Source organism: Pleurodeles waltl, chromosome 7 (genome assembly GCF_031143425.1).
Source record: "Pleurodeles waltl isolate 20211129_DDA chromosome 7, aPleWal1.hap1.20221129, whole genome shotgun sequence".
Taxonomy (NCBI): domain Eukaryota; kingdom Metazoa; phylum Chordata; class Amphibia; order Caudata; family Salamandridae; genus Pleurodeles; species Pleurodeles waltl.
The window spans coordinates 216,888,443-216,900,463 of NC_090446.1; the positions used below are offsets into that span (position 1 = coordinate 216,888,443).

A 12,021-nucleotide genomic window follows, 5' to 3' on the forward strand; every position below is an offset into this window, starting at 1 on the left:
AGATCGCAGATGGAGATTTTACCATTCGGGAAGAAGTGTGGGGAGAAGACTTGTCAGGACGACTGATAAGAGATTTATGACAGGTGTCTAATATGCTTTTATATGCTACAGTGAGCCCTGCTTCTTTAAAAAGAAATCATCTACTGTCAGTCCATAGGGCCTTCTGGACTTGAGGAAAGCTGGCTAAATTGAGGCACGGAAACTCAATGGCCTGCAAGAAATGTGGTTTGGCCTTGGCTGATGATCTTCATATGTTTCTGAGGTACCCCGAGCCCACCCAATTTTGGAAATAGGTGAGTGAGGTAGTAGGGGAAATTATTTCCAAAAACTGTCAGGTAAGTCCCTCCTTAGTTATTTTTGGATGCCAGCTGAATCACTGAATAATTAATAGAGACTGTGCTAAACTACTTTTCTACATGTCATTGCTGGCCAGGAGAGAAATTTGCAAAAAATTGGTTTCTGTTTCTTCCCCGACTTTCCGGGAGTGGAAGGAGTCACTTGTTTATCATTTAAATCTTGATGTGAAGGGGAAAAGTATTGTGCAACGTTTTTGGAGCCCATTAGAGCCTGGTTGGAAAGAGCAGGGGAGTAGTTTGGCACTGTCCTATGATAATACTACTTGCTGGTCCTGGGATAATTTCTCTGTGGACTTTTAAAGCAGTGCACGATCACAGACTCAGTTTCAATCTAGACAGGAGCCTCTCGTAGAGAGAGGTAAAGAGTGATGGTGGTTTCCCTCTTTGGGGTTTCTCCCCCTGAGTCCGATAGTGGTGGTAAATGAGGACAACAACAAAAAAATAATTTACAGTGCCTGATTACCTTAAAAGATTCCTATTAGGACCTCTGACTGGAGATCCAAAAAACACAAAGCCGTCCAAAGGGTTGCCTTACTTATGCAATCATTCAGTCAGGACATTATGGCCCTCATTATGACATTGGCAGTAAATCCCACTTACTGTCATGCTGACTGCCGCCAACTTACCACCGCGGATATCCGGCCACCATATTATGACACACACACACACACACCAATCCATTACTATTCAGCCACAAACACAATTCCACCACACCAAAGGTCATTGATAAAGTGGCGGTATCAAAACCCACACCGTTACACCAACAGAACAACGCCCATCACATTATGACCCACGAATCACCACAGTGGACATTCATTGCGGGAGGCCATTGGCGGTACATACAGCTGCGCTCAAAATACACACACTTAAACAAAACAACACCACATTGGACAATCCAAACAACACACACCTGGCACCCATATATACACCACACCCAAACACCCACACTCCTATAAAACACACACTCACATTACCCACAACCCTTTACGAATACAAACCATTGGCACGAGACAGACACCAAGACAACAGAAAAAAACAGAGCCACACACTACCTACACCTATACACCACCCACGCACCCCACATCACACACCCCAAAACATCACCAATGGCACCATAAACACCCCCCCGATTCTCAGAGGAGGAGCTAAGCGTCATGGTGGAGGAAATCATCAGGGTAGAGCCACAGCTATTTGGAGCGCAGGTGCAGCAGATATCAATAGCTAGGAAGATGGAGCTATGGTGGACAATCGTGGACAGGGTCAACGTCGTGGGACAACACCCAAGAACCAGGGATGACATCAGGAAGAGGTGGAACGACCTACGGGGGATGGTGTGTTCCATTGCAGCAAGACACCAACTCGCTGTACAAAGGACTGGCGGTGGACCCCCACCTTCTCCCCCACAACTAACAACACGGGAGGAGCAAGTCTTGGCAATCATGCATCCTGAGGGCCTTGCCGGAGTAGGAGGAGGACTGGACTCTGGTAAGTCAACTCTCTACTACTACTATCCCCCTACCTGCATGCCATTACATACCCCCACCCTCACTCCCATCACTGAACTCCATCCCACACACCCCACTATCACATCTCTCTCATCCCAATTCCAAGCCCTGCACGCCATACCAATGCATGGACACCATTCACAGCCCTGCATGGTCACCTATCACTAAAGCATGCACACCAGAGAGAATCAGCTATCCCACCACATACCGACATACACAAGTGAAAGCTGCCAGGGCAAATACAACCAAAGAGGGCAAGCCACGGATGCACAATATGTCAGACACAGAAACAATAACACAACATTTACATCCCCACAGGTACCCCAGCCAATGTCAGCGGAGAGGAGGAGACAGCAATATCCAGCCGCCCCCCCCACAGAAGAGGCCCACAGCGATGACAGCAACTCTGGTTTTCAGGATCTGGATGACCAACCTGGCCCATATCAGGGACCTCTGGACAGCCGGTTACCCAGGCCCAGTCACACACCACCTCCTCCATCAGGAAACAACACCACAGCACCCACCCAGCGTACCCATACCTCTGTCCCCAGGACACACAAATCAGCAGTGTGTCCACCTCTACAGGGACTCCAGGCCACACCTCATACCCAAGACAATCAGGGACCTGGGGTCAGTGACAGTGGGCACACAGTTCAGGGGACAGAGGCACAGGACAACAGGGAAACTGGGAGGAGTTCTGTGTGCCAGGAGGAGGACAGGCCCAAGGGACTGACTCTCCAGGAGGCACTTGCAGAGATCCTGGGAGCATATCAACATTCCCAGGACACAATGGGCCAGATCCTGGACAATGTGCAGGAGAACAGGCGGCTACAGGAGGAACAGTACCAGGGGATCAGGGAGGACTTGCAGGCCATCAACAGTACCCTGGTCTCCATAGCAGGGGTGCTGGCAGACATGGCCAATATAATGAGGGAGCCAGTCTCACAACAGCGGGCTCCTGCCACTAGCAAGACATCTGAACTGCCTTCCACCTCCGCTGCTGCTAGTGGACAGGAGGCCCTGCCACAGGACCAACAGGCCACCAGCACACCTCCCCCTGCAGAAGGAGAACCACCCCACAAACGTTCCCTGCGATCTAGACAGAAGCCAGAGACACTTGCCAAGACCCCGCCAGGAAATTAGACTCTTGATTGTCACCCTTGTGTCCCATACAGTCACCCTGTCCACCTTGAACTGCCATTGCTCCCCTTCCTATCTCCCCTTGGACAATGCATCTGTGCTACAAATAGACTGGAACAATACCTTGGAATTTCCTCCATCATCACCCCATCCTATTGCACTTGCCCCTCTTTTTCTTAGCATTTCAATAAACACCGTTGAAAAAAATAGACATATGGCGTATGCCAAATTATTCAAATATGTATTAATTTAGCCAGGTTCAAACTTTGCAATTCAACTGTACAATAAATGAGCATATGTTAATGACCTTAGCTGGCTGCAGTGATCACACCAGGAACTATTGTGAGGCACCAACATCTGTAAAATGAATTGCCAAAGGGTACAGTAAGTGGGCATACAAGTAGGAAATACCAGCATGCTAGTGCCACAGAAATTTAAAATAATTACAATGAAATGTGAAGTAACACTGTCTTACCTGTGTGCCATTGGAAGTATTGTGAGATGGCTGCTGTTCTATTGTCCTCATCCTATGCCTCCTCACCCTCACTTTCCACAGGGTCCACTCCTGCCACACAGGCATCTCCAGCAGAAAAAGGCACATGGAGTTTGAGGGCAAGGTTGTGCAACATGCAGCATGCCACTATTATCTGACAGGCCTTCTTGGGTGAGTAGCACAGGGATCCACCTGTTAGATGGAGGCACCTGAACCTGGCCTTTAGGCGGCCAAAGGTCCGTTCTATAATCCTTCTGGTTCGCCCATGTGCCTCATTGTAACGTTCTTCTGCCCTTGTCCTGGCATTCCTCACAGGGGTCAGCAGCCAAGATAGGCTGGGGTAACCACAGTCACCTGCAATATTGAGGGACAACATTTAGCCACACACTATCCCATATGGGCCACACCATACCCATACGCCAACATTTACTGGGTGGGTACCAGGGCTCACCTATTAGCCACACCCTGTGCCTCTGTAGTTGGGCCATCACATTTGGAATGCTGCTATTCTTCAGGATAAGGGCATCATGCACAGATCAGGATACTTAGCTTTGACGTGGGAGATGTACTGGTCCTCCAAGCACACAATCTGTACATTAACAGAGTGGAAACTCTTCTATTTCTGAACACCTGTTCATTTTGACGGGGGGAACAAAAGCAATATGTGCTCTATCAATCGCCCCAATTATGTTGGGGATATATCCCATTGCATTGAACTCTGCCTTCAATGTGGACAAATCTTTCACCTGGGAAAATACAATGTAGCTGCACATGTGCTTAATCAGGGCAGACAGCACTCTTGTCAGCACTATTGAGAACATTGGCTGTGGCATTCCTGCAGCCAAGCCCACTGTCACTTGGAAAGAACCAGTTTCCAGGAAATGGAGCACAGATAGAACTTGCACAAGAGGGGGGATCCCAGTGGGGTAACGGATAGCAGAAATCAGGTCAGGCTCCAAGTGGGCACACAGCTCTGTGATTGTGGCCCTGTCAAGTCTATAGGTGTGTATTATGTGTCTGTCCTCCATTGTTGCCGAGTCCACCAGGGGTCTGTACTCGGGGGTATGTCTCCATCTCCTATTCATCCACAGCGGTAGGTATCTATGGGGCAAAAGAGTGAGGAGCTGGTCACAGACTGAACAATGAGGCTACAACAGAACATTGCATGCTGTTAACTTGTAATGGGTCAGTGTACTTTGTCCATTATGTCCAAATTTAAACAGTGACGCAACAATTATCCAGGGCTTGCCCCCCACCTTCTGAAATGGCATCCGCCTGTCCTGTGTGGAGGGACAGGTGGAAGTGAGGTAATTCTGCTGACGTTGTGCGTCATTGAGGGAGGCGGTCGGGAACCGCCATGCAACCCCTCATTGGTTATAATTGGGCCCTATGGGTTACAGTGGCCAATGGTGATCTACGTCGGCGGTGACGGTATGCACCTCCGCGGACGTGACTTCCATTTTATATCAGATTCCTCATTTGCTACCTGATCTTCAACAGGAGAGGACCTACACTGCATGTGCTGCTGTGACCTGTGTCTGGAATCTACCATGGCCCGTGTGACTGGGAAAAGGGCCCCTGCCGTCACTTCGGCAGAGTTGGAGAGACTGGTGGATGGGGTCCTACCCCAGTACGGACTGCTGTATGGGCCTCCAGACCAACAGGTCAGTATACTGTGGGCACGATGCATGTGGCATGAATGCTTGGAGTGGTGTGTGTGAAGGCTTTTTGTTGTCGCGAGCTGAACATTCTGCTCGGGACGCGGGCACGAGCCGCCGCGGCAGGACGTGCCGCGCTCCTGCCATTTTCTATTTTTATCAAAGCCCCGAATTGGGTATGGGGCCTCGACACATTAAGAGTGCGGCGCACCCCTGCTAGTTTTTGCCTGCCTCCACTCCCCATTCACCCCCAATTACCTTCTGCTTCTTTTTTCTTTCTTCTTTTTTGTTTTCCTCGTTTCTTCCTGTATTTATACCTTTCTTTCATTTCCATGTTCCTTTCTCCTTCCCAGCATGCCTTTCTTCTCCCTGCATGCCTTTGAAACCTTACTTACATGGTGACTTTTTCTATGCTATATTCCCAATCCAATATGGTGTCTTTTACTTCCTGCCGGTCACTTCCTGTTCTTTGGGTATATAAGGTGTGTGATTCCTGTTCTCTTTGCACTGCAACACTTCCTTTGGGTGGTGATCTTCGCTCCTGTTCTTTTGCGTCAGTTATATGTTTTCTGAGCCTGTTCCAGCTTTTTTCATTGTCATTTTTGTCTTTTGTTCAGATTTACTTTTTACTTTTTGTTTTTGTTCCAGGAGTTCCTGTTTGAGGTTTTTTCCCTTTTTGGGTTTTTTCCCCTCGGGGACTGCTTCTGGAGGGCACGGACTGCCTTTGGCGTTCCCTCCGTCAGCAGCACAGTGCTACCATAAAGGGTCACCCCTACTTGGGCCAAGGCAGAACCTATAGGAACCAAGACCTCGCCACACTTCCAGTGGGCCATAGACAACGAGTAGGTCGTGAGACTTGTAAGGGGGGTGAGTGGATGTCCTCTGGGCGGCGTATTGGTTTGGTGCTGGGCCATGTGTGTGGAAATGGAGATGTGAAGGAGTATGGTGCGCCATAAGTGTAACAGGCAGGAGTGTCTGACTAACACTGTGTGTATTTCCTCTGAAGGTCAGCGCCCATCAAAATAGGGGTATATGGTGTGCCATCGCCAAGGATGTGCGGACCCTGGATGTCTACGGCAGGCAGAGCACCCACTGTTAGAAACGGTGGGAGCACCTGAGACACTGGGCACGGAAGACACTGGAGGCCCAGCTGGGGATGGCCTCCCAACGAGGAAAGGGTGCCCGTTGAACCCTGACCCCCCTGATGGCCCGCATACTGGCGGTAGCCTAACCAGAGTTGGATGGGTGCTTGAGGGCATCACAGCAGCCACAAGGGGGTGAGTACAGTGCCCATCATTACTACTAGCTCCTGGTGGGGTGGTATCCGGGTGGTGGATGTGTGTCAGTGGGTGCCGCTGGGCCAGGCCTGACATTGCAGTGTAGGTCCCCTGGTGGCTAGGGTTCAGAAGGGAAATTATTGCTACCTAGCTCGTAGGCATTCACTACTGGTCAGGGCTGCGTGGGTGCCAGGTGTGCTGCATTTGCCAGTGTGTGCCCTTCCCATGCCTTGGTGGCTAGCAATAGCACTGGTAGTGCAATGCATAGTGCGTAGGCCTTTTACCTGTGTGTGAGGGTGCTGTGCACGCCTACAGTGGTGTTGGTGCAGCCATTGACCAAGTGTATCCTTTGTCCCCCTTCTTGTTTTGTCACCCTGTCCTTATGTGCATTAGTATCATCTGGCGGAGGAGTAGAGGCACCGGCGACGGAGGGAGCTGCATCCCACAGGACCCAGGAGGCAGAGTCCACTGACGCTGAGGGCACCAGTGGGACGGAGGGCGAGGGGAGTACCACGGCAGAGACTGGAGGGGACAGTTCTGACACAGATACCTCCTCCGATGGAAGCTCCCTGGTGGTGGCGGACACCTCTGTGACCCCTCCAGCTACAGGTACAGCCGCCACCCCGTACCAGCTATGCCCTCCCAGCAGCCCCTCAGCGAGTAGCCCGTGCCCGCTGACCCAGGAGGGTGGGCATTTACTTTGCCCCAGGCATCTCAGGCCCTGCCCCAGTGAGCCCTGCTGCCCTGAGTGAGGAGGCTATTGATCTCCTGAGATCCATCTATGTAGGGCAGTCAACCATTGTGAATGCCATCCAGGGGCCGGCAGTCCAGATGCTACAGATTAATGCATTCCTGGAGGGTATTCACACTAGCTTGGCGGCCCAACAGAGATCAATCCAGGCTCTGGCCTCCTCTCTGATGGCAGTCATTGTCCCTGTTTCCACCCTCCAACTTCCTCTTCCCAATCCCATTCTCCTCAATCCCAACCTATCTAAAGCACACAGGCAGACGAGAATGCACACAAGACAACACACAAGAGGGGTTCAGGCAAACACAAGCACCACACTTCATCCCACAGGCACTTACACAAACACCATCCACATGCAGACACACCAACATCCACAATTTCCACTGTGTTCCCTTCCTCCTCCACCTCCCTCCCAGTTTCGTCTACACTCACACCTGCATGCACTACACCATCATCCACTACCAGCATCACCACCACACCAAGCAGAACATACAGCTCACTGGCAGACACCTCCACAACAGCCATGCACACGTGCCCTGTATCCTCTCCCACTGTGTCTGTCCCCCCCTCCCAAGGTACACAAATCCAAGCACTCAGACACCCAACAGCCATCGACCTCACAACAGCATCCAGCCCATGCACCTGCACCCGAAATCAGCAGACAGACACCTCCTACAACCACTCCCTCTTCCTCCACTCCCAAACCTTCTCCCTCTTTCCACCCCAGTGTACCTAAAAAACATTTTCTATCCACCATGGACCTCTTCCCTACCTCTTCCCCTCCCCCCCATCCTGCACGTCTCACCAGGGTGGCAAAAACCCAGCCAAGTACCTCAGCCAACCAGTCCACGGGCCCAGTCGTCACCATGCCCACTCATGGTGGGAGAGGATCCGGGGCACATTTCCTGAGGGAGAAAGAGCCTGCACCAGGCAGCCTCAAGGGAAAGAAGCCTGCCACAGCTGCCGGAAGGAGCAAGGAGCCTGCCCAAGCTGCTGCCAGGAAGACAAAGGAGGCTGCCCCAGCTGCTGTCACTAAGACTAAGGAGCCTGCCCCAGCTGCTGGTAGGAAGACTAAGGAGCCTGCCCCAGCTGCTGGTAAGAAGTTAAAGGAGCCTGTACCAGCTGCTGCCAGGAAGACTAAGAAGCGTGACCCAGCTGCTGCCAGGAAGAGCAAGGAGCCTGCTCCAGCAGGCAGGAAGAGCAAGGGGCCTGGGGCTGGAACTGTGACAGAGCCCCACCACCAACCACCATTGAGCAGCCGTCCAAGGCTGCAGGAGATGGGTAGGAGCCTCCCCCCACCAGCAGCAGCACCACCACCACGACCACCATTGAGCAGCTGTCCAAGGCTGCAGCGGAAGGGATGGAGCCTCCCCCCACCATCTGCAGCAGAAGCACCACCACCATTGAGCAGCCGTTCGAGGCTGTGGGGGATGGGAAGGAGCCTCCCCCACCACCAGCAGCAGCACCACCACCATTGAGCAGCCATCACTGCCGGCAGATGGTATGTAATCCTGCCTCCATGGGCTGCTCTGCGTGCTGCCCCCTGCAAATCCAGTGGGTATGACAACCACCTGAGAGACCGTGACCTTGCGCTAACTAGGATCAAGAGCACAGGGCACGATGCCCCCTCCAGAACCAGTGGGTAAGACACCCACCTACCCCAGCCTCCCCAGGATCAAGAGCACAGGACATGATGACCCCTCCAGAACCAGTGGGTAAGACACCCACCTGAGAGGCTGTGGCTTTGCACTCCCCAGGACCAAGCACATGGCATGTTGCCCCCTCCAGAGCATGTGGGCAAGTCACCCACTTGAGAGACTGTGGCCTTGCACTCCCCAGGACCAAGCACAGGGCATGATGCCCCCTCCAGAGCCAGTGGTCGTGTTCCATCTGCCGGCTGAGGTGCCCCCCAGTTTCCCCTCCCCCTGAGGTGCCTGCCTATTTCCAAACTGATGCCCCTGCAGTTTTCTCTCCGTGTTGAGGCAGGTGCCATGTGTGGCCTTGGAATTTGGCATGTGGCCATGTGGACAACGTACATTGTGGACTGGGCTATGTCCCTTTTTATGTACCTATGTATATTTCTATTATCTTGCCTCACTTATTTATTTGATGTGTTGCTCTCATTACATTCACTTTTACTAAAACGTTTTGTTCATCCGAGTTACGGAGTAAAATTGTTTTAGTAATGCAGCTGATTGTATGGTTTTGGGAGGGGAGGGGGTGTTGTGCGTGTGTGTGTGACTCTCTTTTTCCTCCCTCCCTTCCTTGTGTGCTAGGCGTTTGTACTCACCGTTGTTGTCTTCGCCGGCGTTCATGGTGGAGCAGCACATAGAAGACTATGGGGAAGACATGCAGCTCGGGCTCCACAGCAGCGTGGTTGTTCCCTGTGTCTCCAAAGGGGAGTCCTTTCACTTCTGATGTCTGTTTCCGCCAGGCTTTTGATGTCATTGGTACCACCCCGGAAAAGGTGGCGGATTGCAGTGTCTTCATATGGTGGGCAGAACACTGACTTCTGCCTGCCTGTAGGCGGCTACCGTGGTGGTGCCTGTTGTTTCCGCCCTGGCGGTCGCTGTGGTACATTGGCCGCCATGGTCATAATTTGGCGGTAATTACCGCCGGCCTGTTGACAGTATTACAGATACTTTTACAACAAGCGCCAGGGTTGTAATGAGGACCTATATATGCAGTCACAATGGCCAGCAGAAACCCCCAAGCAATTGTTGCTCCCATATGCCGTAAAAACACTGACATGTTCAAGAAGAAGGCAGTGAACAGCAACAGCAGGAAAATTATCATGAAAGCAGACAAAGTAATGTTCGGTCCAATCATTGTGACAGCACAGAATCGGAACCTTCAAACAGTGGATGTATTCTCTCATCCTTTAGGTCCTTTACTGTGGGCTTTAGCAACTCCAGAAAGTCTGTTGCAAAAGACAAACAAACTGTTTTATCAACATACTTGCAGAAAAACGTTACCCCTGCTGAGAACATACCTGGAAATTCCAGCATGCTGATTGATGGCATGTTTCTTGTTCAGGAGAGGAATCAACCTTTGGTGAGGTGGCCATGTCTGTCTTGACCATGGCTTTGCAGGAAAGAAATAGGAGTCAAAGAATCAATGTTGTGATTGATATGTTCAATAAGATGTTTATTAAAAACAGCAAAAGGACAATCAAAGGGGAAGAACTCTGCCACCAGTTACAGAGCATCTTACCTTCCCAGATTGTCAGATAGTGGGAGGAAATTCCTAAGCTACAAAAAGAATAAAACATCTCTCATCACATTTCTTGTTAACAAATGGAGGAAACCAGAGTATGTTGTAAAACTTGAGAATAAGTCACTGTTCGCAAACTGTGAAGATATATGCTAGGAAATCACATCTATGGGGTGGCACAAAGTGTCTGATCTCAACAGAACACAAAAAAAAGCAGTTGGTAGTTTTTTGCTGCATGCTGCACACGCTGCTAATGAGGGTTATGAGTCAGAAATGATAAGCTTAGATGAACACCCATGTATTTATTATGTGTTCGGGATTCCATGATAGAATCATGGCTATGTTGTTTCTGAAATGTGGTACTAAAATAAGCATGCAAGTCCTCGATATTGGGAAAATAGTTGTAACCCTTGGTGAAAATGTTTGATGAGCTATGAAATGTCTCCATGCTTTTACTGGATGTGACACAGTAAGCGCATTTGCAAGAAAAGGAAAAGTAAGTGCATTCAAAATCCTGTCAGCCAACAGACATACAGAGGAAACATTTTGGCAGCTCTCTGAATAACAAATGGGATCTCTCTGAATAACTAATGGACAAATTGGAGCAATTCTGGTGCTTGCTTTATGCACCAAATTCTTCGTTAATCATACAAATGACCTGAGATATCACCTATTTTGCGCAAAGAGGGTGAGATAGACTGTCATCAACTTCCACCTTGCAGAGACTGTCTAAAGAAACATGCAGAACGTGCAAATTATCAAGCCGCTATAAGCAAAGAGATGTCTTCTAAATGATCCACAGAAACCTAGTCCAATTGGCAGTGGGTGGAAGTTGGAAAAACTCAAGGGAGCAGAGCAACTTGTAGTGGACAGCATGGGGGAGCAGCCAGCTCCTCAGACTGTGTTAGATCTACTAGTTTGCAACTGCATTAGGAACTGCAAACTGCCAACATGTGTCTGCTGTCTAAATGACCTCAAGACTTCCTGCCTGTGAAAATTGCTGTGAATGTTGACTCCCATTCAGAAGAAAAAGATGATGATGGCGAATGTGAATGATAAAATGGTGGTTATGATCACCCATGACATACATTACCTACAAATAATTATCATAATTATTATTTTTTAATTATATTGAGTTTAGCCAATTAGGTGGAATTAGATTTATTTTTCCACTTATTATGATGAATTTGTATGCTATTTATCAAAAATAAGAAAACATTTTTTTTTCAGCTATGGTTGCTAATCCAATAAAATCAGACAAAAGGCAAAGAGTGATTGGTTGTTATCAAGTATTTTCGATCTCTGGGCATCCATACCTTGCATAAAATAATTAGAACCCATCCCCGAGTGGTATCACTGGCCTAAATTTGGGGTTCTGGCTCATGGCCTACATTAGCGCATTGAAGGTGGTGACCACTTCTCTTTTATTAGCTTGTTTTGTTAAAATAAAAGGGAAGGCAAGAATTTTGTTTTGTTTCCATAACAGTGATTTTAGCTATTTTGTTACCAGTTTACAAAAACATAAGGGGAACGTTTGAGCATAGAATCTGTGATAGCCTCATCAATTTGAAAAAATCTATGGGAAGGGGCAATGTTAAGGAAAGATGGAAAGGAGCATTTGAAATCAAGGT

The 12,021-nt window shown here is 49.6% G+C and overlaps 1 protein-coding gene across 1 annotated transcript in view; it reads left to right on the forward strand.

Annotated features, from left to right (window-relative positions):
• Positions 1–12,021, forward strand: part of CTCFL (CCCTC-binding factor like) — a 197,308-nt gene that overhangs the window by 669 nt on the left and 184,618 nt on the right. The gene's annotated exons all lie outside the window — the stretch shown is intronic.